This window comes from Panthera tigris, chromosome E3 (genome assembly GCF_018350195.1).
Source record: "Panthera tigris isolate Pti1 chromosome E3, P.tigris_Pti1_mat1.1, whole genome shotgun sequence".
Lineage (NCBI taxonomy): Eukaryota > Metazoa > Chordata > Mammalia > Carnivora > Felidae > Panthera > Panthera tigris.
In genome coordinates, this window is record NC_056675.1 from 34,191,564 (window position 1) to 34,217,305 (window position 25,742).

The 25,742-nt window shown below is 50.9% G+C and overlaps 1 protein-coding gene across 1 annotated transcript in view; it reads right to left on the reverse strand.

Moving 5' to 3' along the window:
* The window catches only part of ABAT (4-aminobutyrate aminotransferase), an 89,958-nt gene extending 71,256 nt beyond the window's left edge, over window positions 1–18,702 (reverse strand). The window contains exon 1 of the mRNA XM_042972496.1: window positions 18,606–18,702. The gene's annotated coding sequence lies outside the window, so the exon portion shown is untranslated. The remainder of the gene's footprint in view (window positions 1–18,605) is intronic.
* Between the last annotated feature and the right edge of the window lie 7,040 nt (window positions 18,703–25,742).

The following is a 25,742-nucleotide window of genomic DNA, read 5'->3' on the forward strand; positions in this document are numbered from 1 at the left end:
TGAATCCTAGCCACCTCTGCCCCAAGCAGCCTCCTAAACGGTCTCCCTGCTTCCACTGTGGCCCCCGTGTGCAATCCACTTTCCTGGGGGCCTGCTGGAGGCACTAAGCTCAAAGTCTCCCCAAACCTGCACCATGCACCTGCTGTGCCCCCTAGTCCCCCATCTCTGAATGGCCGGCACCTCCTTCGGCTCAGATATCACCTCCCTCAGAGAGGCCTTCCTTGATCCCCACTACCACACGTCACCGAATGTTATTTTCATCGTGGCCACTCACTCTTCTCTCATTTGTTCATGGATGCGGCTGTCTTCCTGCCCGGAACTCAAGCGCTTCACCTCTCTTGTTCACCTCAATTTCATAGTGAGTGTGCAATATAAATTATGTGTTGAATGTTGCCGAGTTCTTGGGATGTGCACCCGTCTGGGGATGGTAACAGCAGGCTGACTTCGTACGAGGGAAACCTAATGTCAACAAATGATCATTCAATCCAGGCAGCTTCCCTCTGGGCAAGCAGGCGGTCTTGTTAACACAGAGAGGCCTGTCCGATATCAGTGCTCTTGTGTCTACCTCCCAGGGCAGCTGGCTGCTGGGAGCACTACTCCCCCACCTCTCCTGCCACAGTCCCACCAGCTGGTCAGCGTCTGCACACAAGACGGGCTGGCCCGGACCCCAGGGACACAGTCAGATTTCCGACTCCTCAAATTCTGGAGAGCTCATGGGCAGAGGGCAGCCTTCTTCCCCAGGATTCCCCTGCAAGGTCATACTGGCCCTCTGCTGAGTCTTGGGCAGGGTGGAACGAGCGAGAGGACCCTGAATGACAGAGGTAACAAGGTCCGGAGGTCGTGGGCGTGAGCTGCGCAGTGAGACTCAGACTCGAGTCCCAGTACTGTCTGTGCTAGGGTGGCCGTCTTGGATCACTTATAAAACAAGAGAGAAATAACCAGAATGGGCAGATGTCGGGTCCATAACTAACAAAGCTTCTTATATTGGAACAGGTTCCGCTACAGAAGCTGGACATCCTTTCTAGGCTGCAGGAGAGGGGCTTCGAGCATCAGGGAAGGGGCTTGGTGAGACTGGATGGGCTCAGAGGTCTCCCCCCACTCCCGCCTCCACCAGGTTGCAGGTTCTGAGATTCTGTGCCTGTTTGATTGCCCGCTCTCCTGGGGCCACGGCTGTGCTCCGAGGAACAGCAGGTAACTGGACGTCCCCGGGGCAAACTCCCGCACGAATAGCTGCTGTGCCTGAGCTCACAGCAAGTGCTATTCGTTTGAGACACAGCATCCCTCCCTCTCAAGCCAGACTCATTCCCATTGCACAGATGGGGAAACTGAGGCTCAGAGAAGTTTAGGTGAAACTCACCCCTACCCTGGTAGCAAATAAGTGGCAGCCGGGATTTGAACCCGCATCTGTCTGGCTGCCTGGCTTTTCTGCAGAATCACAAGCACAGTGCTATGGGGGGATTCCACAGAGGCGGAGAAGTGCCATCTCAATAATCACTTGGCTCCTGCAGAAAATGGAAATGACGGCAAGGCGCCGGCCTCTTACCGCAGCCAGTAGGAACCATCCATCTGCTTCTCATTCGGTCTTTTAACAGAAATCTCTGAGGAGTGCCCCCCGCCCCCGCCACGGTGCCAGCTTAAGTGGGGAGATGTATACTCAGCAACTTTCTCTTGAAACCTGTGGCACCGACATGCCACTCTTATTGGTGAAGGCCATCCCCCAGCAAAGCTTGAGGACACTCAGAACAAAGAGCTCTGGTCACAGGGTGGATGCCAGTGGCCCCAGTCCCAGCGGCTTGGGCTCAGCTCAGGCATGGACAGAACAGAGCCCGCGGGGCCCTGTGCTCCTGTGCAATGCGTCGGGAACGGGGAGGTGGTTGGGGAAGAGCAGCACGTGGGTGACGAAGGGAGCACGGAGCTGTGTCCCCAAACTGGAACTCAGGATGTGGTGGCCTGACTCGTTTTTCTCTTCCTTCTCTGCCTGGGAGCTCCTGCCTGGACGTGATGTGAGGTCAGATCCCTAAGTCACTCTGGGGGTGCCTCAGCCTCCGGAGTGCACCTGTCACAGCCACCTCCAACTGCCCATTCCGCCAGAACACGAGCCCCTCTTTTATCAAAGTGGAGGCAGCGACTGGGAATCTCAAATTTAAAACCTTTAAGAGCTAGATAATTAGCTCTTAAAAAATGGGTCCCATCTCTTGAGGGTCCTTGACAACCAAAATCTCATGTGGGTTCTAATATCATGCCCATTGTCCAGAGGAGGAAACTGAGGCTCAGAGTCACGTGCCTTCCCAACACACATGGGTAGAAGGCACCTGCTGAGTCACTCCAGATCCTAGGGTCTAAAACTGCATCAGTGTGTGGATACGGGTGCCTGGGAGCAAAACTCTGTGAATAAAGCAAATCAATTCAATTTAAAGAAATAATGGCAATGATAATGCAGGGGTCCACCGAGCAATTACTCTGTGTCAGGCACTCTTCCGAGGGTCTCCGTGTACTACCTCATTTAATCCCCACAGCGACCATTGAGGAAGATATGATGTTATTACCCCATCTTATACTGGAGGCACAGACAGGTTAATCAGGGTTTCACTGCTGGGAAGCAGCCGGCCTAGGATTCGAACCTGTGGACAGGTTACTGATCTCAGGTAACCAGGCACCTGCAGGGTTGCCCAACCTCACCATCCACAGCCTCTAGCTCTGAAGATCCCAGACCCAAGCCCTGAGTCACCCTGAGATGCTGTCACCTTTCGGTTTTAACTATCCCCCTCGTGGGGGCGGAAATCATTGTTGTTTAAAGACGTACAAGGTGGGGGCACGTAAAACAGAAGAAATCTGAGTATGCTCAGTGGATGGCATCAATATCGATTTTCTGGCAAGACGCAACCACTGGGAAACTGGGTGAAGGGCACACGGCATCTCTCTATTATTTCTTACAACTACGTGTGAATGTACAATGATCTCAAAACAAAAAGCTTATTGGGGGAAATAAAAACAAACAGGAAAGATGAAACAAAAGAAATCCCTCTGAGCAAATTTGGCTCCTAAATATACACGGAACCCTGTCAAGAACTTCTGCGAAAGCGTTAATCCAGATAATGTATTCATGTATTCATTCAACCAACACTGGCCTCATGTTCACTTTATGCCAGATCCTGGGACGATGCTGGGGACACACAAGGGACATGGAAGGCCTGTATCCTCATGGGATTCATGGTCTAGTGCTGGAGACAGAGGAATGGAGAATTACAGCAGAGAGGGTTAAACCCCTGTGAGAAGGGGAGCCCGGTGATGACGAATGAATGACGGGGACCTGTCCCAAACCAGAGGCGGCTGCCCCTCTGGGCCAGGCTGTCCTTGAACCTTTGATCACTTCAGATGGAAATTTCAAAATTTCAACCGTGTAGGATCTTGGGCAAGTGACTTAGGCGCTCTGTGCCTCAGTTTCCTCGTTTGCAAGATGTGGATGAGACCAGGACCTACCCTGGGGGTTAGATAATAATACGTGTAAAGCACTAGGAACGGAGGTTAGTCAAGGCGTTACGTGCGCCCTTTAGTTGCCTGTGAAAAGCAGAGCCCTGAGCTGCCTCCGGACCAGTGACGAAGCTACCTGACGGCAAGGGCTGTGCGCCTCCTGCACGGACTCCCCTGAGCCCTGCACATGGCTCTGCTCACTCACGTTGGGGGCAGGATGCAGAGAGGGGTCCCTGCGGCCCTGAGCTGAGCCTCGGCAGGACTTTGTGGCACTGGAGGGGGAACATGCCTCATTTTATAACCTTCTCCAGGTTAAAGATTACCAGCCCCTGGGGAAAATTCAGTTACAGCCCAGGATCTCCTACGACAGAACTTTCGCTCCTTCCAAGGCCTGCACCAGGCGAATCTCTCCCTAACCGTAGCGGGAAAGCGTTTTTCCCGTTGGGCAGAGCAGCACGACCCCTACACACAGGGCACGGAGAGGCTTGCGGGCTTGCTCATTCCCTCCAGACAGGCGTTCACACAACACCCCTGCACGAACACCGCGAGGACCTCCGGCCCGCCGTGCTGAGCAGCCCGGCCGGAGTTGATGAGCATTCCTCGTCCCCAGAAGGAGGGTAGGAATGCGATGTGGCAGGAACTCAGGGTTTCAGGTCCCTGTGGGGGATTTTTCATTTTTCTCAACTCATCCACAACACAGGGGCGAGTCTGTACCGTTGGAAGCGCTCTGGAATGAGGATCCGGAAGGGTGAGTTAAAATCTACGCTGAGCTAAACATCACGGGCTCCGCTGCCCTCTCCTTACTGTCGTCACCTAAAACATTTTACCGACTCCCAAGGCAGAGTTCCCCCAACCCAGTGGGAGAAAGACCCAGAAACCCCGTGAGAAGCCATCGCCAGGGACAAGGTGCTAGGGAGAGATGAGCTCCCCAACAGAAACGCCCTCAGATAACTCTAGAAAAGGTATGGAAAAGGCGTGCCCCTTAAGCAGGGTCTCTCAACCTCAGAAGCCTCGATTTTGTGGGCCAGATCATTCTTTGCTGCGTGCGGTGGGGGCTGTCCTGTCCACTGCTGGATGGTTAGCAACATCCTGACTTCTACTCTCTGGGTGCCAATGTTTCCGTCCCCCGCCCCAGCTGTGACAAGCCAACATGTCTCCAGACCTTGCCAAATGTCCTCTGGTGTGGGGGGAGGGACGGGGTACAGTTGCCCCGGTGGAGATCCCCTCTTATTTATTTATTTATTTATTTATTTATTTATTTATTTATTTAGAGAGCAAGTGAGCACGCAAGCAGGGGAAGGGCAGAGACAGAATCCCAAGCAGGCTCCTCACTGACGTGGGGCTCCAATTCACGAGCCTTGAGATCAAGACCTGAGCTGAGTTCCGGAGCGGGACGCTCAGCTGGCTGAGCCCCACAGGCACCCTGAAGTCCCCTCCCCCTAAGGGACAAAGGCAGATCACCCCCGCCAAGGCGATGCAATACCACGTGGGCGTGAGCCAACCAACAAAGCGCTTCTGCTGAAGCCGTTCCAGCCCCAGTTCCCACACTTGGTTTCTGGGGAGCTGGTGCAAGTTTTGTAATGGCTCTTTCTCCACGAAATAGTCTGAAATCACGTCACAGGGTCGTCCGGGGGCTCCCAAGAGGGTGCTTGCAGCACACTGCCTGCCCAGCACAGAGCAGATGCTCCGTAAGCGGAGTGTGCCGAATGCAGGCAGCACGGTCGGCCAGAGGCAGGGACTCAGGGCAGTCTGTATTCCCCCTGACACATCCCACCGCACAGGGGAAAGCCAATCCGTATTCACAATCTACACCATCTTCTCTGGGCTCTGAAACCTTCCCGAAGCTCCCGGCTTCCTTATTCTCTTGCCAACAAATTCCTGCCTTGGAAACACACAAGGAACACAACAGATGCCTGGATTCATGAAAACAACATCAATCTTGTCGGCTCTGTCTGGATCTGCCGTCCCCAAACAGGGACGGGCCCGTTTAATGAGATTTTGAGTGCTGGTGTATTCAGATCTCCTCCACACCTCCCGATCCTGCAAAAACCCAGCAGACATATCTCGTGACTAAAAGCCTCTCAATTACTCGACTTAGTGCAGAAAGAACCAGAACCCCACACTGGCGACCAAATTAAAACATCGGTGTCAACAGCAGGACCAGGGGCCTTAGGCCTAGGAACCCATCAGTGCAGCCCCAGGCAAGGAGCCTGACTCAGAACAGTGTGGCACTTACTCAGGTGAGTTTCCTCATCAGTCTGACCCACTCCTTATTCTGAAAAGAAACATAAAGTACCACTCGGGTTTAAGAAGTTAAATTTGGGGGCATCTGGGTTGCTCAGTCGGTTGAGCGTCTGACTTCGACTCAGGTCATGATCTTGAAGTTCACGAGTTTGAGCCCCATATGGGGCTCGCTGCTGTCAGCACAGAGCCTGCTTCAGATTCTCTGTCCCATTCTCTCTGTCCCTCCCTGCTTGAGCTCTCTCTCTCTCTCTCAAAAATAAACAAACATTCAAAAAAAGAGAAATTAAATTGACAGAGAGCTGGAAACAGTCATGTTTGTCCCTTGGATGCTGTGTGGTCTTAGGCAAGTGACTTAAGCTCTCTGGTTTCCGTTTTCTCATCTGTGGAGTGAGGATAGCACCGCCCGCCAGGGTGATGAGCAGAGATGATGATGAAGAGCAAGAGGAAGGAAGAATTCCGGCCCACGGCACCAGGCGCACCCAGAAGGGCCCAGCAGGCAGGACGCGGCTGCCAGGCTGGGGGCAGAAGGGCTCCAGACCTGACACCGTGCTGGCAGAACCCAGGCAGACCCACGTGGGAGGGCTGGGCTTGCACGGCTGGCAAAACCGAGACGCTCGGTGCCAGGGGCTAGAGGGAACCGAGCTGTCGCTCTGGAGGTTGCTGCACTATTTCCTCCTGTAAAGAAGCCACCCCAGGGGTGCGGAAAGGGCTCCTGGAACTGCTCTTAATCTGGAAGATTCAAGGAGACTCTTGTTATTTGCTCAGGGTAATTGTTCTTGGTGCATAAAACCCAGCCCTTGAACACAGTTCAAAGGCCTGGAGGCCTGGCCCTGCTCACTGTTCTAATCTCCACGCATATCACCTTCCCCTCCCTCTGAGTCCTGCCAACTGGATCCAGTGTCTGTCCTATGCAGGCTTCTGCCTCAGAGCCTTTGCAGATGCTGTTCCCACTACTCCCAAATGCTTTTCCTTTGCTTCTGATTCCTTAATTCCTATTCCACTCATGATGCACCTCCTCCAGGAAGCCTTCCCTGACCCTGTCTCACCAGATGAAATCCCCCTCTTCACACACTCTTGAACCCACAGGCCTCCCTCTCCCTTTGGTGGCACCCCCACATTTACATGGCACCTCTGTTTGTACAATTATTTGGCTCATGTCTGACTGCTTACAAGACCGCAACACTCTTTAAGCTGTACTTAAAACCATATCCCTTGGGGCACCTGGGTGGTTCAGTCAGTTGAGCATCCGACTTCGGCTCAAGTTATGATCTCACGGTTTGTGAGTTCGAGCCCCACATCAGGCTCACCGCTGTGATCACAGAATCTGCTTCAGATCCTCTGTCTCCACTTCTCTCTGCTCCTCTCCGGCTTGTTCTCTCTCTCTCTCTCCCTCTCGCCCTCTCAAAATTAAACATTAAAAAAAAAACCAACAACAATAACCCTAACATCACACTGTCTGGCACCACACTGGGCTCTCCATACATTTTTGATAAATTGTTGGAAGTGTTGACTGGTAAGTCTCTTCGGCGGGCAATCTGGCACATTCTATCATATTCTAAAGCTACTGTAGTTAAGACAACGTGGGGTAAAGACAAACATACCAATGCAACAGAACAGAGAATACAAGAACAGACCTATGCTAATATGGAACACTTGGTTTCTGACAAAGTGGCAGTGATATTGGGCTGGCTGCATTATCCCCATGGGAAGAAAAATGTGTTGTGATCCTCCCTAATGCAATATATAAAAATCAACCCTGGGTGGTAGGAGACATAGATCTGAAAGCTTTTCGGAGATAAGAGGGGAGTAACTATGGATGACCTCGAGTTTCTCAAATAGGACACAAAAAGCATTAACCATAAAGGAATGTGAGCTACATAAAAATTAAAAATTCCTATTGCCAAAAGTGACCACTGAAAATGAAAATCACACCACAGGGTAGGAGATACCTACAAAACCTATAACTGCCAAAGGGACAATTTTACCAAGCATGACAAAAACTCCTACAAAGCAATCAAAAAAATGACAATTCAAAAGAAAAATGGACAAGAGATATGAACAGGCTAACTTTAGAAAACAGCAAATCCAAATGACCAAGAAACACATAAAAGAGATGATAAAATTCAGTTAGTAAGCAGGGAAATTAAAAAAAAATTAACATTCATTTATTTTTGGGAGAGAGAGAGAGAGAGAGAGAGAGAGAGACAAAGTGCAAGTAACAGAGAGGCAGAAAGAGGGAGACACAGAATCTGAAGCAGGCTCCAGGCTCTGAGATGTCAGCACAGAGCCTGATGTGGGGCTTGAACTCATGAACTGCGAGATCATGACCAGAGCCCAAGTCGGATGCTTAACCGACTGAGCCACCCAGGTGCCCCAGTAAGTAGGGAAAATTTAAAAACCACTATGTACACCCTGGACTACTGGCCAAGAAAGGAAACAAATGGACGATGCTACAAGGTGCAGCATGGATAGATTGCAGATGTCATGGTCTGCAAAAGAAGGTAGACACAACGGAGCACGATGGCAAAAACCAGACAAAACTAATCTGCCACAAAGGACGTATCCTCAGGTGGGACAAGTGCAACTACGGAAGAGCAAGGAAGGGTGGGAGGGACCGGAAGGGGCACCACAGGGGTAGGATGACGACTGAGAAGGGCACGAAGAACCTGCTGTTTCTTGCTGACCTGGTTCTTGGTCATATGACTGCCAATTTCGTGAAAAAAGACTGAGCTGTTCTTTTTTGTTCGGGGTTGGCTTCTGTACACAAAATACTTTCCAAAGTATTTGGGAAAACAACAACAACAACAACAACAACAACAACAACAACACACACACACACACACACACACACCTTTTGATGTAGCAATTCCACTCCTAGGAGTTTATCCCATGGAAATATTCGCACATGTGTGAAATGACTATGATATATTAAGGATAAAGAACAAAGCACAAAACGGTGACCTTGTGTAAAGTATGGAGCTGCCTCGAGGGAGAGGAAGGGGCCCAAGAGATGTGGATGAGGGAAATTTGCTTTTCTCTGTAAACCGAGGTGTATCGCTTGAGTATTTTACCACATGCTACTTTGCCGATTCGGAAAATGAATTAATTATCACTTAAAAACAGAATAAGCACATACAGGGGTGTCTGGGTGGCTTAGCCAGTTAAGCATCTGACTTCGGCTCAGGTCATGATCTCACGGTTCGTGGGCTCAAGCCCCGTGTCAGGCTCTGCACTGACAGTGAGGAGTCTGCCTGGGATTCTCTCTCCCTGTCTCTGCCCCACTTAAATGTGCCTGCGCGTGCACGCTCTCTCTCTCTCTCAAAATAAATAAATAAATGAAGTTAAAAAGAAAAACAGAACGAGCGCATACAGACTGGGCAGAGGAAGGCATGGGAACAGAGGGATGCGGGATTTTGATTCTCTGAACCTTGGAGGTCTCCAGTGAAACATGTTTGAAGACGGGTTTTGGAGCCAGGCAGGTCTCGGGATCAAGTCCAGTTTCTGGCTCTTCCTACCTCTGACCTTGGTAAAGAGATTTTAAAACTCTCTGATTCTGCCTTCATGCACACAAGACAACCTTACCATCTGGGTTACTGAGAGCGTTAAGGGAGATTATCCAAACGGAGCCTGGTGTCTGGCAGGTAGAGAGCACTCAACCACGTTCGCCCTTATCATCCCCCCAATAACCAGCAACATGCTGCCCCAAGACGTATTGTTGCTGCCATTTTACAGATGAGGAAACTGAGGCCCAGACGTCACAATCTCCAGCACCCTGAGCAAGCCGGCACGACACAGCTGCTTTCTGAGTGTGTGACTTTTCCCTGGACCCCATAGGAGCAACCAAAAAACCGACCTCAACCCACGCTCTTACAGCAGGCCAGCGAGGGGGTGCCCGTGGCCGAAAGGGATCAGTCACCACAAATAGTCCGAGTTGTCTGTGGGCGGTGGCTGCTGAAGGAGGTGCTTTGGACTTTCTCTGCCCACCATAGGTCTTATTCAGAGTTTCTGACTTTTCAATTCTGCTTTCTCATTTGCCACACAGCAGCTGGTCCCCCCAAACTGCCGGTCAAGGGATAAGACATTGTTTTTTAAAAAAAATTTTAAGGTTTGTTTATTTTTGAGAGAGAGAGAGAGAGCGCACACAAGTCGGGGAGGGGCAGAGGGAGAGGGAGACACAGAATCTGAAGCAGGCTCCAGGCTCCGAGCCGTCAGCACAGAGCCTGATGCAGGGCTAGAACTCACAAACCACAAGATCATGACCTGGACTGAAGTCAGACACGTAACCGACTGAGCCACCCAGGCGCCCCAAGTGATAAGACATTGTGATTACCCTCGACTGAGAAGTAGCAGAGGTCAGAGAGCATGGGGAGGGGAGGGGAGGGGAGGGGAGGGGAGGGGAGGGGAGGGGAGGGCAAGGGTGAGGGCAAGGATGGGGTGGGGCTTGGGATCGGGAGGGCACATCCAGGGGCATCCACATGGCTCAGAGTCAGGGCTTGGGGCCTCGGAGTCTGTAAGCCTGGGTTTCTCCGCACACAAGCTGCTGTTACTCTGAGGGCCAGGTTGAGTGTGCCATCTTCTCTGGGCCTGCATTGCCCACCTCAGCAATCTGACCGGCCTTTCCTCCAGGGTTGTTGTACACAATGACATGAGCAACTACACAGAAAACCCTTAGAATAACCCTAGCAGCCACTGCCTTCTCGGCAAATACGAGCTGCCTGCTATTTATGGGTGACGGACTGCCATTAGGTGGGCAGAGACTAAGCTGAAACTCTGTTCCAGGGTCCTCCGAATGTTTCCTCTTGTCCCTCTGGCTTCTCATTACTCTGACAGCCCAGCTCTGAATCCCTCCTGGACCCCGTCCCCGGGTCAGGAGGCCCATGTCCTTGTGTGTGTGGCTCTTCTGTGAGCCCTGCCCTCGGCCCCGGGGAGGACTGTGCACTTAGGCCTGGGGAAGGACGCCAGGCGCGCAAACCCGCATGCAGGCAGTAATTTGCACAAGTGCTCCTTCGTGTGCTCATTTCCAGCCTGTCCCCAGAAGGGCGCTCAGCCTGCAAAGCCAGCAGAGAGCTATTTACAGCACTGGCCAAGGAGACAGGAGGCAGGCTCTGTTCCCACCCGGGAACGGCCCTGCCACGGTGGCTTGCTCTTTTGGCTGCTTATAAGAGGCTGTTGGGTCAACCTTGCCCCAGAGGAGCTTTGAGGTCCTAAAAGCTTTTGCTTGAAGGCCAGCGATCTGCCCCAGGGGTTGTCTGGTTCCCTCAGGGAGCTCGTGCTTAAAGGCAAATGGGAGAAGGTGTCCCTGGGTTCCCCCAGGAGAGCTGCCAATGGGTTCTAAACATCTAGGCGCAGGAGGCCTGTCAAAACCATGGACAGCTCTAGCCACTCAACTACCACTCTTGGACAACTGGCCCAGGCCCACCGGCCCACTTTTGTTTTATTAGAACATAGACTCCCCATTCGCTACATTGTCTATGGCTGCTGGACTGTAACTATATGGCCCCAAAGGCTCAAGTATTGACTATCTGCCCCTTTACAAAAGAAATCTGCCAAGCCTTATTCTAGGCGATGTCCCCATCATCTCATCTTTTAACAGGTTTCTCTGTTAAAAGCCACCTATAGTTGGGGTCTGCTCTCCACCCAGCTTCCGGAAGGATCTTTCTCCAGTGCTAATCAAATCAGGTCACATCCTTGCTTAACATCCTTCCGTGGTTCCCTACTGGTCTCTGGTCAAGTCCACTCATTGTCGTGGGTCACCTGGATGTCCACGATCTCTCTGGCCCTCCAACAGCTTCGCCTCTCCTCACTCACCCATGCTGTGCTCTACCAAAGACCTCCCCCCATCCTCTGAACACAGGTTTTACAGGGGAAAAAAGTATGCCTCAATGGAGTATTTTGCATTATCTGTGTACAGGACAAACTTTCAGGTTATCTGATTTCTAGCCCTGTTCACTCTCTTTGAGCTATTTTTCCCAAAGCTTTGTAAGTTGCAGGAAATGGATACACAAGCAAATTCTGTCTTGTCCAATCATTTCCCCCCGCCATTTGCAGTTAATTTCAATATTCCTTTCCTCCACATACATAGTTGTGCTTTAGTCGACTTTGCCTTTGGGCCAGTTCTAACATCTGCCGGTTCCCTCACTGAACGAGCCTAAAACAATCTTGAACAAGTGTTCCTTTTTGCATCTGCACAGGACTCATGGTTTTACCCCCCCCCTTTTTTTCCCCCTGAAGATTTCAACAGTTTCCCACAAAGTCTCTGAGCTTCTGTTCATGTTATCTCTGTCAAGAACATCTTGCCTGCCCTTTCTTTCTGAAATTTCTTCCCCAGCATCCCCAGGGTTCCTCTGAGTTCCAGCCTCTGTGTGCCCCCAGCCTTCCCCGGGGACACATCTCACTGAATGGCAATCGTTCTGGGTCTGTCTCCCCACAGCCAGCCTAGAGGATCCTCCAGTGAGCAGCTGGGTCTCCATCTCTCCCTCGTCACACGCACACACACGCCTAGTAATGCACAGGACACATGAGAGTTGTACAATAAATGGACACGTTAATGAATGAATGAACGTCAGACTGCCCACCTAGGCAGAAGCCACTGAGGGTGACGCCTTGTTCTCTTTGCTCAATACCATATACACGATGCTGGGGTCTGGCATCTGCTAACCCAATTAATACTTGTTGGATAAATGAAAGAATACACTTACATTCTGGTTCTTGGCCTACTTTTTCACCAGTCTCCCATTTCTCCACTTTGGAACAGCAAAGCCAGCAGCTTCAGGCCAGTGCCCTCCCACCCAGTGATTCTGTGTCTCACCACCGTTGACACTAAGCCTCTCCGGGTGCTCCTCCCCAGTTTCCATTCTGCTTCACCGTAGTCGCGACCCTGAGCAAGGTACCACCCCTCTGGGCCTCTGTCTTCCCCTGCACGAAGCCATCAGTTCAGACATTCCAGGCCATAAAGTGGGTAAGGCAAAGATAGGACCGACCAATAATGCCTGAATGATGTTCCGGCCCAGATACCATTTACCTTGGAACAGATGCTGCCGGAGTAACTCATCAGCAAAGCTACGCCGGGCTTAGCTTCTTAGCACAAGCTTCCCAAACTCGAATGTGACCATGAGTCCCGCCTCCCCCAACCCCCACCAAATGCCAACCTGGGATAATGTTAAAATGTAGATTTGCATTCTGTAGGCCTGTGAGGGGCCCAAGAGTCTGCATCTTCTTTCTTTCCTTCCTTCCTTCTTTCTTTCTTTCTTTCTTTCTTTCTTTCTTTCTTTCTTTCTTTCTTTCTTTCTTTCTTTCATGTTTATTTATTTTTGAGAGAGACAGAGCGTGAGCAGGGAAGGGGCAGAGAGAGAGGGAGACAGAGAATCTGAAGCAGGCTCCAGGCTCTGAGCTGTCAGCACAGAGCCCAACATGGGGCTCAAACTCAGGAACCGTGAGATCATGACCTGAGTGGAAGCTGGGTGCTTAACTGACTGAACCACCCAGGAGCCCCAAGGGTCTGCATCCTACTGAGCACCCAGATGTCGTGATGCTGCTGGGCTCTGTACCTTGCTTTCAGCAGCAAGGTGCTAGGACACAATGGGTCACAGCTTTGAAGAAATTCTCAGTGTGGCCAAGGGACAGACTTCCAGCCTGCTGACAATAGTTCAAGGCAGTAAATGTGAGCACCTAAATGGGAGACGTTGGGAGTTAAGCCTATAGACCTCTGAGGACAGACAGATTGGCAAGGTTGGGGAGTCTGGTGCAGGGATGTCAAAGAACATGGAAACTAGGCTCAGAGCATTCTGCCAGGCCCGCGATTCTACTGAATCATCAAGTCTGGTGGTGGGGCCCACCAATCTGTGTGTTAACAAACCCTCCAGGGGCTTCTTATGCTCAAGTGTGAGAACTACCGTGCTAGGCAGAGAGAAAGGGGTAGAATATTCCAGTTTGAAGAACAGTGTTTTGTTTGCCCACAGGAGAATTTCGGGCACGTGTCTGGGCTTTGTAAATTGCATTCATTTATTCATCCATCCATTCGTACACTCCTCCATCAATTTATCCAACCAAAAAGTGGTCGGGTCAATGCATCCATGCACCCATCAACCCATCCACTCACCCACCCAACATCCAGCAAGTATGTCCTGAAACGCCCACCATGAACCCTCTTAGGCACAAGAGATATGACTGAAATTGCAGATACGCAGATCTCTCTTAGCCTCTAAACCAGTGATTCTCAACCAGGGAGAACAAGTTTGCCCCCATAGGACATTTGGCAAAATCTGGACACATTTTTGGTTGTCACACAGGGGTGGAGGCACTACCGGCATCTGGTGGGGTAGGGGCCAGGGATGATGCTAAGCATCCTGCCATGCACAGAACAGCCCCCCACAGCACAGTTAATAGTGTTAAGGCTGAGAAGCTTTTCTCTAGACCGTGAGCCCCTTGTGGGCAGTAACTGTATTGTAGTCCCCTGGGTATCCCAAGGTCACAAGACAGTGCCCGACCCACAAGGAGCTGAGCAGATGTTTCCATGCAAGAGGAAAACGCGCAACACAAAAATACACTCATGTCTATAAAGAGCTCTGAAAGCTCAACAACAAAAAGACAACCCAATTCAAAAATGAGCAAGGGGCTTGAATAGACGTTTCTCCATAGAAAATCTACAAACAGCCAACAAGCAGCTCATGAGTCACTAGAGAAATGCAAATCAAAACCACCATGAGGCATTGCTTCACATATGCTAGAACGGCGGTAACAGTGATAATAACAACAATAACGATAATAATAATAATGAATATAATTGGAACACAACCAGCGTTGGTAAGGATGTGGAAGTACTGGGCCCCTTGCACACCTACTGGTGTGAATGGAAAATGGCGTCTCTTGGAAGTTCCTCAAAAGGTCAAAAGAGGAATTATCATGTGGCTGATCACATGACCGAGGAGTTCACTTCCAGGCTGATGAGCCCAAAGAACTGAAACCAAAACCTGTATATACGTATTCTTAGAAGCAGAAAAGGCCAAAGATGGGGAAATGAAACCCTGAGGGGTCTAGTGGTCACGACCTCTAGTGAGGCCATCGTGCTGGTAGAAGCCCAGTCTAGCTGCACTCATCCAACCCCCGGGCCCACTGGGAATTTTAGAAAGAGCTCCCTCAAGGCCCAGGCTGAGATTCGGCCTGGGGCCTGGGGCCTGGGGCCTGGGGCGGGGGGCCTCAGCTTCCTGTCTCCAGAACTCTGAGACTCCAGAACTCTGAGTTTCAGCAGCTAGAACTGCTGGTTGAGTGCTTTCCCCAGAGAAAGGGACGGGTCCAGGCAGAAATGTGCCTGACGCTGGGGCCGGGGGCTGGGCTTCTCCAGCGGCGGGGTCAAGGCAAAGGGCCCCAGCCTGGGCTTCAGGACTAGGCCTGAGTCCCAAGCCTGTATTTCCTGGCTGAGTGACCTAGAGCAAGTCTGTCAACCTCTGTGTGCTGTGCTTTGCTCATTTTTACTCTTGTGTCCATCTACCTGTGTACACGAGTGAACATTTCTAGAAGAAGGAGAGGTGGGCCAAAGGGCATGCAGTTTGAGTTCTGGAAGAGGTGGCCAGATGACCTTCCAAAGAAGGCTCCAGAACCAGGTTATTTCTGAAACTCTTGCTGGAATCAACATTTCTTTGACCTCTAGCAGGGAAGGGAGTAATGCCCTTAGACAAGCCACGTAACCTCGGTGAGGCTTGGTTTTGCTCATCTGTAAGATGGGAGGCCCAGAGCAATGCACAGGAGGTGCTCTGGAGGTAGCAAAGGGCTTTTAAAATTTTTTTTTAATGTTTATTTATTTTTGAGAGAGAGAGACAGAGTGTGAGTGGGAAAGAGGCAGAGGGAGAGGGAGACACAGAATCTAAAGCAGGCTCCAGGGCTCGAACTCGTGAACCATGAGATCATGACCTGAGCTCAAGTTGGACACTCAACCGACTGACCCCCCCCGGGCGCCCCAGCAAAGTATTATTTAATATGAAGGACTGAGGTTCTCATTAACACAGGGAGGCTCAGTGGCTGGACACCACCCCCCTCCATCGTGCAGAAAGCAGAGAAGGGAGCCCGACCGAGCAAGGAGAAGGAATGTGTTTTAAGTCAGGCATCAAGGGTATGCAAGACACCTGCGGTAGTGGGAGGGGTGGGCGTGATTCTGCCCCCCAGGGGACAGCTGGCAATGGCTGGAGACAGTTTAGTGGCCTAACTAGAGAGGTTTCTACTGGCACCTAGTAGCTAGAGGGGCAAGAATGATGCTAAACATCCTCGGTGCACAGGACAGCCCCTGACACTGACAATTATTCCGCCCCCAGTGTCAGCACTGCTGAGGATGAGAAGGCCTGGTCTACAGCTCTCTCTCCTCTGAGGCCTACCCGCCAACAACCTCATTCAGAAGTAAGGAAACTGAGGCTCAGAGAGGGAGTGACTTTGCCCAAGATTCCCCCGCCAACAGGAGGCAGGAGTCAACTCTTGGCTCCCCCTGACTTTATGGTCTGCGGTCCTAAAACACAAAGGTTTTATGACTTTGCACTTGAAATCACAATCATTGCTCCCACCCATTTGCGGTAGCAGCTACGCACATGACGAGGATTAGCTCATTTTATGTGGATATAAGATTAATAATCTCCTCAAGATCACACACCAAGGAGCAGATTTGGGTTCCAGACCCAGATAAGAGGGGTCCAGAGACAGATCTCTTGCCCCCTGTGCAGGCCAGTTCCCTTGACGCTCTGAACTTTCGCCTTGGCACCTTGGACCTGGCTCCCTGCTCTAAAATGGAGCATGACAGCCAACCCTTTAGCTGGAGGTGGCGGGGGTGGGGGGAGGGGAGAGAGAAGCCCCCACCTCAAGACCCTCCCATGTGCAGGGACCCAGTCGCTGTTGCCCCGCTGGGTGGTTCTGGAGAGGCTGCTGCTGCCCGTTCCAGCTTCTGCCCCATCCGGTGGCTCAGGAAACGCAGCCATGCTCTGAGCGGGGACAGCAGACTGCTGTAGGGTGGGCTCAGTGCCACGATCACATGGGGTGAGCGGTGAAGTGCAGACCCCCAGGAAGAGATTCTACAAGGTGGCCTGTGGGGTGGGGGGGCAGTGCTGAGTTCCAGCTCTGCTCCTTCCCACCTCCGTGACATTCTCAGAGCCCCTGCGCCTCCTCTGACAAGCCGAGGGGCCAGTGCCAGCAGGCGCAGTTGTAAACGTGAGGCCTGGAGCCTGTGTCCTGGACCCCAGCACCCCACGATCCCTGGAAAGACTGTGACCAGATTTGCCACCCACTGGCCGGATGACCTTGAGCAAGTGTCTTCCCCTCTTTGTGCCTCTGTTTGCTCAACTGTCAAATGAGGGAGCGGATCTTTAACCAAGAAGCCCTTTGGGGCTTTGGCACTCCAGACTTGCCTCCCCCCGGGGCTGACCTCTTTGGGCCTCCCGGACACACATTTCTCCATACCCCATATCCTGCGTGCAGGTCTAAGGAGTAAGGCAAAGCTCCTCGCCTTTCTCCTTCCTGTCCTCCACCCTGGCCTGCCAGATAAGAGCTGGTTCCGGCCCCCCTCAAGTCACCAACACCCTGACCCTTGGCCCAACAACGGCAACATTGTCTCCAGCCCAATGGATGGTTCCTGCAGCATCTGCCTCCCTTGGCCGAGTGCCCAGGGAGTCCCACTGAGCAGTGCCCACTGGAGCTGGAGGGAAGGGGAGCCCCAGGGAGCAAGCTGGGCCCCCCTCTTTGCATCTGACACCCCCTTCTCCAGGGAGCCTGGACTGCCTCAGGGGAGAGTATCCTGAACACTAGCGGTGGTCCTGTTGCCTTTAGGGGCCATCTCTGCTGTCAGAGTTCAGAGGGTACTAGAAAGGGCCCCTAGGCTCAGGATCCTGACTTTAAGGGCTTCATTCTTACTCAACATCCTCTGGTCCTATCTCTGGCCCAGGGGGTGGAGGGGTCGGTGGGAGAGGGGAGGTGGGATGGAAACAGGTGGAGCAGTGAGGTGTGGGGGTACAGTCGGGGAAGGACTGGGTTCTGGAGGGGCAGGGAGAGTGGGTGGAGGGTGTTCATGAGCGGGGAGTGGCTTGGAAGGGTTAGAGGGAGGTGGAGTCAGGTGGGCGGCTTGGTCCAGATGGGTGGCCAGCTCCTTGTCCTGTTTCTGAGTATGAAAGGCCCTCGCCTTGCATCTGTTGGAGGAAGAGGGTAGCTCCCCCAAATGCTTTTACTGTGGTGGTGTCTGAGGCAACCATGTCTCCATCATGGGTGGGAAGGGGGCCATGGGCGGGGTGGGGGAGGGGGAGGGAATCCTCCACATCCGAAGGCAAATCTCAGAGTCCAGTTTGGGAAGTGGGGTACACAGGGCAGTCCCTGTTGGGTGTGAGGGGCTTCATGTGAGACATACTGAGTCTCTGCCCTCCTATTTCCTGGTCTTAAGGAGGGGCTTATTTCCCAGGACATCTGGGGGGGCCTTCGTTTTCCATGGAGGGAGGGTCCTGTTATCTACGTGCTGAGAAGACCCCCACCATTCCGAAGCGAGGGTGGAACAAGAGATCCAAACTTAGTTTCCGAGGGAGGCGGAAGGTGCATCCATCTCCGAAGAGATGAGAGGGGCCCTAGATACGCGTGGAGGCTGGACCCCACTTTGGGGGGGGGGTGCACATTCCATTGCAAGGGGTAAACCGAGCAGGGGAATCCTACCTCTGGAGCCTGGGGCCCGGAGGAAGAGCCCTTTTCTTTTGGGAATTGGAAGCTATTTTCCTCTCTGGGAGGTGAAAGACCCTCTCCTTTTACGGGGAGGGGACCCGCGTCTCGAGAGGATGAGGGCCCCGTTTCTGGGAGAAGACGCCCCGTTTTTGCTCCCTGGGGGCAACGCCATCTCGGTGGACGGGCCCGCCTCATGCGACCCGGCGCCTGGCCCTTACCTCCAGGCCCGGGCTCCGGTCTGCGGACTCCGGTGTGCCGGGCGCCGACTTGAGGCTCCTGCGCTCTGAGCTCCGGGTGCGTCCGGTCTCTGCCCCACTTCCCCCAGCGACTCGCGGGGTTTCCTGGCTCCGCCGAGCCGCGCTGGCCAATCAGCGCTGCCGGCCCCGGCCCTCGTTCGCGCCGCAGCCAATGAGCGCGCCCGCCACGGGCCACCGCCCCCGGGGGGAGGGGGAAGGCAGGGCGGGGGCAGAGTCCGGCCTCCGGGGGCGGGGGAGCCGGGGGCCTGGAGGAGGGACCTCGAGGGCCGGGGAGCGAGGGTTGGGGCTGTGGAGGAGGAGGCTGAGGAACCCCACCAGGCCGGAGGGGAGCCTAGCGAATGCGGGGTGGAGGACGGCTCCATAGGTTGATTTAACCTAGACCTTAATTACCTCCTGTCCCCTTTCCTGGATCCTGGGGTCTGCGGGTGAGTGTAGCTGCCCCACCTGCTCCCCGCGTTCTGGCTCTGGAACCCTAGATCCAGAGTCAGAATCCGTAAGATGCCCTGCTCCTCTCCGCCTCCTAGTGCGGGCGCTCAGGGCCCTCTCCATCAGCCCTCGGAGCTGCCCCTTAACACCTCACTTAACACCTCCTGGCCCACCAGCTCCGCAAGACAAATGGCTTGTGCATGCTGGAGGCAACGCTAAGAGCACTGGACTAGAAGTCCATGGTTTTGTCTGCATGATCTAGGTCCGGCCACTCCACCGATCCGATCCTCAATTTCCTCAAGAGTAAATGAAGACAACAATAGTGGTAGTACCTCCTTCATGGCTGCAGATGAGACCGTAGAGGTGGTGAAGGTGCTCTTATAAAAATTAAAATGCCCTATCAAAGCTAGGTAATACTAATCTGTGAATGAGTAATAGCCCAGGAGCTTTCTAAAGGTATTTGGAGAGAGAATGCATTCATTCATTCAGTGGTAGAGTCAAAGACACAGAAACTGCCCATCAGAACAACATGAGATCACCAAGTGCTCACAGTGATTGAATGAATGGAAATTCCAGACCCTAAAAGGCCAAGAAAGAATACGGCTTGGTTTTCCCTACTCATCCTGATCACTAATTATTTCCCTAGTCTGCACATATCTTGCGGAAACCTGAGGTCCCTCCTTTCTGCTTTCCCGCAATCCAAGCTGCCCTGTCTCTGGTTAGGCAAGGAAGACTGTGTTCCTAGAAATCAAGGAACTAAGATAAATATAAAACAAATAACTAAGTAAATAAAAAACAACAAAAAAACCCCTACCTGCCCTCTAGTATGGTCTATGACCGTAGGGACCAAAAAGAAACAATAAATAAGAATCATTCAAAGGAACAGACAGAAAATTGATCCAAGGTTTTGCTGAAATTGAGAGAGCTTTGCCAATCTCTTTGGTATGTTAATCCTGCCACCTTGCTTGCAGAACTTTGGGAGGGTTATAAATCTAGCAATTTTTCCTTAAAACTTAAGCCATGCAGATAATCCTCTTTATTGCCCGTAACTCACCCAAAGAAATAAAATGGTTAATAAACATGGGAGGAAATAAAGTTTGTCAAAGAAAGGCAAGATAAAGAGACAGAAAAATTCCATCTACCAAAATGGCCTAACTTTCATCATTATAACTACTATTATTTGTGGGGGTTTCAAAGAAGTAGACAATTTCATGAATTGCTGATGGGACTATAAATGGTCAAAGCCTTCCTGGGGAGAAACTGGGTATTCCTATTAAAAACATTTTTCAAATGGGCTTACTCTTTGACCAAGAAATTAAGTCTCCATGAATTTATCTTAAACAATGAATGGTACAAAGCCTTAGTGATAAAGTGGTTTACTATCATTTTGTTTATTGTGGCAAAAAACTGGAAGCAAATGTACAACCATAGAGACTCTAAAGGGACACTCTGTCTGTTTCACGAACAGAATACCTCCAATAAAACATAAGTATTGAGTATTTGAATGGCATGGAAATGTCCTCTCTAAATATTAAGTGAACAAGGATATTCACCAAAAAAGTATTGTCCTGTATTTGTTAAGACTATACAGAGAGATGTGGAGAGATCAGTGCTATCTAACAGAACTTTCTGCTTTGGGTGGAAATGTTCTGTATCTGTGCTGTCCAATATGGTAGCCACTAGCCAGACATAGGTATTGAAGAATTCACATGTGCTGGTTGACAGAGAAACTGAAATTGAAATTTTATCTAATTTTTGTTTCAGGTCAAATAGTCATATGTGGCTACCGGCTATCACATTGGAGAGCATCAATATAGATAGAGAGGTAGAAAGATAAATGCCCATTAGCATAAATAGTTATAGCTGTATGTTGAAATTATGGATGATTCTAATTTTACTTTATTTGCATGTTGCTAACTTCTAATTGTTTTATAACAAATATCTATTACTCCTACACTAAGAAAAAATATTTAAAATGAAAAACAAAAAAGCAAAGGTTTAAGCCCAATGTAGCCTAGCCCACCATTTGTTTTGTATGACCTGCAGGCTATGATATAAAATTCGTTTTATGTTTTATTTTATTTATATATTTTTTAAATGTTTATTTATTTTGAGAGAGAGCGAGAGACAGTACATGCGTGAGCCAGGGAGGGCAGAGACAGCGAGAATGGATCTCAAGCAGGCTCCACACTCAATGCAGAGCCCAACGTGGGGCTCGATCCCATGACTGTGAGATCATGACCTGAGCTGAAAACAAGAGTCAGATGCTTAACTGACTGAGCCACCCAGGCGCCCCGGGTTTTATATTTTAAACAGTGGAAGCAATCAAAAGAAAAATGATATTTTCTTTCACATGCAAATGACATGAAATTGAAATCTCACTGTGCATAAATAAAGTTTTATTGGAACACAGTGATACCCCCCCCTCACCTATGCATCATCTATGGCTGCCTTTGTGCTATGGCAGAGCTGAGTAGTTCTGACAGAGACCGCACAGCTTGCAAAGCCAAAAATATTTACCGCCTGGCCCTTTTTTAGAAAGTTTGCCAAACCCAGGTCTCAGATGATTGCAGGAAACAAACATTCACAGCATCCACTGTGGGTTAGGCCTTGGTACTGAGTGTTCAGGAGGAGCTGAGCTGCTTCTGGTTGAGGAGGGTTGTGAGAGGGATATTTATGGCCAGGTGCTTTGCAAGCTGATTCTCAAGTAGCTTCATTGTGATACTTGTGAAGGAAACTGTCAGCACGTGAAGGCCCTTCTCACATTAGCTTCCCTTGCATTTTCCACAGCCCCATGCTGCGGGCGTCTTCCAGGGGTTGCTGAGAATGTTTTCCAGAGGCTGGCTGAGGCCCAGGATGAGCTCCTCAGAAAAGCATCTCTGAGCAGGGAAATGAGGGCAATGGGGCACGAAGCTCTCAAGGCACCAGCAGTCTGAGCAGGAAAGGCCCTTAGAGATCAGCCACCCATTGTACAGAGGGGGAAAATGAGGTCCAGAGACAAGGATGAACCTTCCTGGAGCCAGATTAGAATATCTGCCTTATTTCTCAGGTCTGTGCTTTCCATGGTCCCTGCTCACAAAATAGTATAGGGATATCACAGAGGGCATTTGGGTGTGAGGAAAAGGGGACCAGCCCGGGACTTGGTGGGGAATTCCAGTTCTACCTCTCAATGGTCGTGTGATGTTGGGACAAGTCATTTACCCCTTCTCAGACTCTGTGTTCCCATTTGTGAACTGAACAATTAAAGCAACTACCACAACATCCACATGTGAAAGAAGACAGTTGGACCCTTATCGCACACCGTACACAAAAATTAACTCACGATGGATCAAAGAACTAAATATAAGCCCTAAAACCACAAAACTCTTAGAAGAAAACACAGAGGTAAATCTTCATGACTTAGGGTTTGGCAATGGCTTCTTAAATATGACACCAAAGACATAAGGAAAAAAGAAAAGAAAAAAAATAGATAAATTGGGATTCATCAAACTCAAAGGCTTTTGTGCATCAAAGGACATGATCGAGAGAGTGAGAAGACAATCCACAGAGAGAGAGAAAACATTTGCAAATAATATATCAGAAAAGAGTCTAGCATCCAGAATATATAAAGAGTTCCTACAACCCAACAACCAAACGGCAAACAACCTGATTCAAAAAATGGGCAAAGGACTTGAATGGACCTTTCTGCAAAGAAGACATACAGATGGCTGATAAGCACATGAAAAGATGCTTATCATCATCAGTCATTAGGGAAAAGCTGATCAAAACCACACTGAGGCACCACCGCGCGGTCCCTAAGATGTCCGTAATAATAAAACGGAAAATGACAAGTGTTGGCAAGGGTGTGGAGACACTGGAACTCTCACACACTGCCGGTAGGAATGTAAAATGGTGCGGCCACTGTGAAAAACAGTCTGTCAGCTCCCAGTAAGTCAAACATAGCCACCATATGACCCAGCAATTGCAATGCCAGGTCGATATCAAAAAAAAATTGAAGACAGGTTTTCAAACAAAAGCTTGTATATGAATGTTCATAGCAACACTGCTTACAGTGGCCGAAATGTGGAAGCAAACCAAATGTCCATCAACTGATGAATGGATGGCCAAATTGTGGTATGTCCATACAGTGGAGTATTACTGAGTCATACAAAGGAATGAAATACTGGCATATGACACAGTGTGGGTGAATCCTGAAAACAAAAGACCATGCACTGTATGGGTCCATTCATAAGAAGTATCCAGAATAGGGAAAGCCACAGAGACAGAAAGCAGATGAGTGGTTGCCAGCGGCCGGGGGTGGAAAAAGTGGGGAGTGACTGCTTAATAGGTATGGGGTTTCTATTTGGGATACTGACAATGTTCTGGAACTAGATGGGGGTGATGGTTGCACAGCATTGTGAATGTGTTTCATGCCACTGAACTATTCACTCTAAAATGGTAAATGTGTTATGTGTATTTTGCCGCAAGAAGAAAAAGGTATGTAGCACAGTAGGTCACCCTTTGGGGTAAATGATAGGTGTTCATTCCTGGTCCCTGGTGGATACCCACACACCAGAAGCTGTTGTTATTACCGGCTTCACCAAGCAACTCGCCCAATTGTGCGAGGCTGGCCCAGAGCTCACTCATTCCCTCCTTTAGTAATTTATCTGTTCTTTCATTTAGTCAGTCAACAAACACGCATTTAGCATCTACTCTGTGCCAGGCCCTGAGCTGTTCTAGGCATTGGGGGTTTGAGGTCCCATCTCCACGGAGCTTCCATTCTGGTGCTGGGAGACAGAGCATAAAAGAGGCAAACATGAACTAAGGAAACAAATTTTTAACAATAAGTGGTTTGAGAGACACCAAGTCCCTCAGAGCGAGGACATCAGCCATGATGGCCAGGGTGGGGGGGTGGGGTCACCTGGAAGGACGTGACATGTGTGCAGAGGCCTGAATGCTAAGAGGGGGCCTGGGTGGGATTTCCCTGCACTCATTCCCATGCACCTGTCTCCTCAAAGACCCAGGGGCTGCCTCTGGCTTTCCTTTACCGGCCAGACCCCAACCCCGACCCCGTAAGGTGGGTGTGCCACGCCCAGCTGCTGCATCTGACACATCACAGATGTGTCACAGCTTTATTCTACTGGCATTACCATGACTGGGCCCTTCAGAGCTGCCAGTTCCCAAGAAACACAATGGTGAGATTCTCCTTCTAGCTCAGGACACGCTGAAGTGACAGGGGAATGGTGTTGTCCCCCAGTGCCACTCCCATTCCCTGGAGGGCTTCCCGGAGGCAGCCCCTAACCACAAACAGTTCTCCTGCTCAAAACATCACTGGTGCTAAGGTTGAGAAACCCCGTGTTGGAAAACATGTATGTAGTTTCAACACTATGCAAGGTGCTCAGTACATTCTAGGTCCCCTCCTCCTGTGGCTGGAGGTGCACTCACACTCGCCCCAATTCTTCTTGCCTGTACATGGGAGGGCATTGCAGGGCACCAGACGGAGGAATGAGGCTCCCCTACTCATCTCCACTGCTGGAGAAAATAACTAAGCATTTACGTCTCATCTGAGATCTTTGAGGACTTTGTTAGCATGTCTGACATCTATGGCGTTTCTGAGATCTCTGAGGACACTACTTGGCACACAGCAGGTGCTCTATTAATACTGCTCCGTTCCACTGCATGCAAAGGACAGTGTCAAGCAGGATGCTGAGGGAAGGTGCTGACTCTTCTCACCCCTCCCTGGGGGAGCTGTTGGCCCCCAGGAGCTGTCCATCAACTCCCTGCTGAAACCTCACCAGACTGAAATCAAACTCTTCCTCCAGGGCCAGCAGATCCAAAGTCCTTACACCTCCCCATCCTTCCCTCTCCTCCCTACAGACAACAGAAGACGAAAATCAGGAGACAGAGCCGTAGGGCTGTTATTTCCTCAAACTCTGGAGATCGCGGCTGTGACAATGAAGAATCCCATAAGATGAGGCTGTATTGCTGGCCGGCCCGGGCTCTCGTGCGTCTGAAACAGGAGAAAGGTCCCTGCAGCATGCAGCAGAGCGGGAGGCTCGCAGTGAGTCCTCCACAAAGATTAGCTATTGTCATGAACGTTATCAGAATCATCACTCCCATAGTTTGGGTCCCTCCAGAAACAGACCCTGAGACAAGGACAGAAGTGACCCAGGCGATGCCAGTAGGGGTGGGCTAGTCAGACAGGAAAGGAAGAGTAGGCAATGATGCGATCGCAGGGGCAGCTGGGGTGGCATTCCGCTGGGGAGTGCTGGGGGCTGGCTGGGTAGGGCATTCACTTCAGAGTTACCCCACTAAACGGCTAGGGCCCGGGGCATTCACGCACCAACGACTACCAGTCACTGGTCGAAGACTGCCCGCCCAGGGTGTCAACTCCCCAGCGCTTCTGGCTCGCCCCTTTTGGGTTGGGCAGGCTGAGGTGGCTGTGGAGAGCCCTTGGGGTGAGTCTCAGGCAGTGACGGTTAGGAGGCAGGCGAGCATGCAAAGAAGTAGAGAATGCTGGGCCAGGTCATCGGCAAGGGGCTGCTCCCACCGCCCCCATCACCAACGTTGCCGGTTGACCACGGCTAGGGTCTGTTTCTTACTTTTTTTTCCCCTTTAAAATGACTTTAGAACAGGTTCACAGCAAAATTGAGGAAAAGATAGAAAGATTTCCCATGCACCCATCCCCTGCCC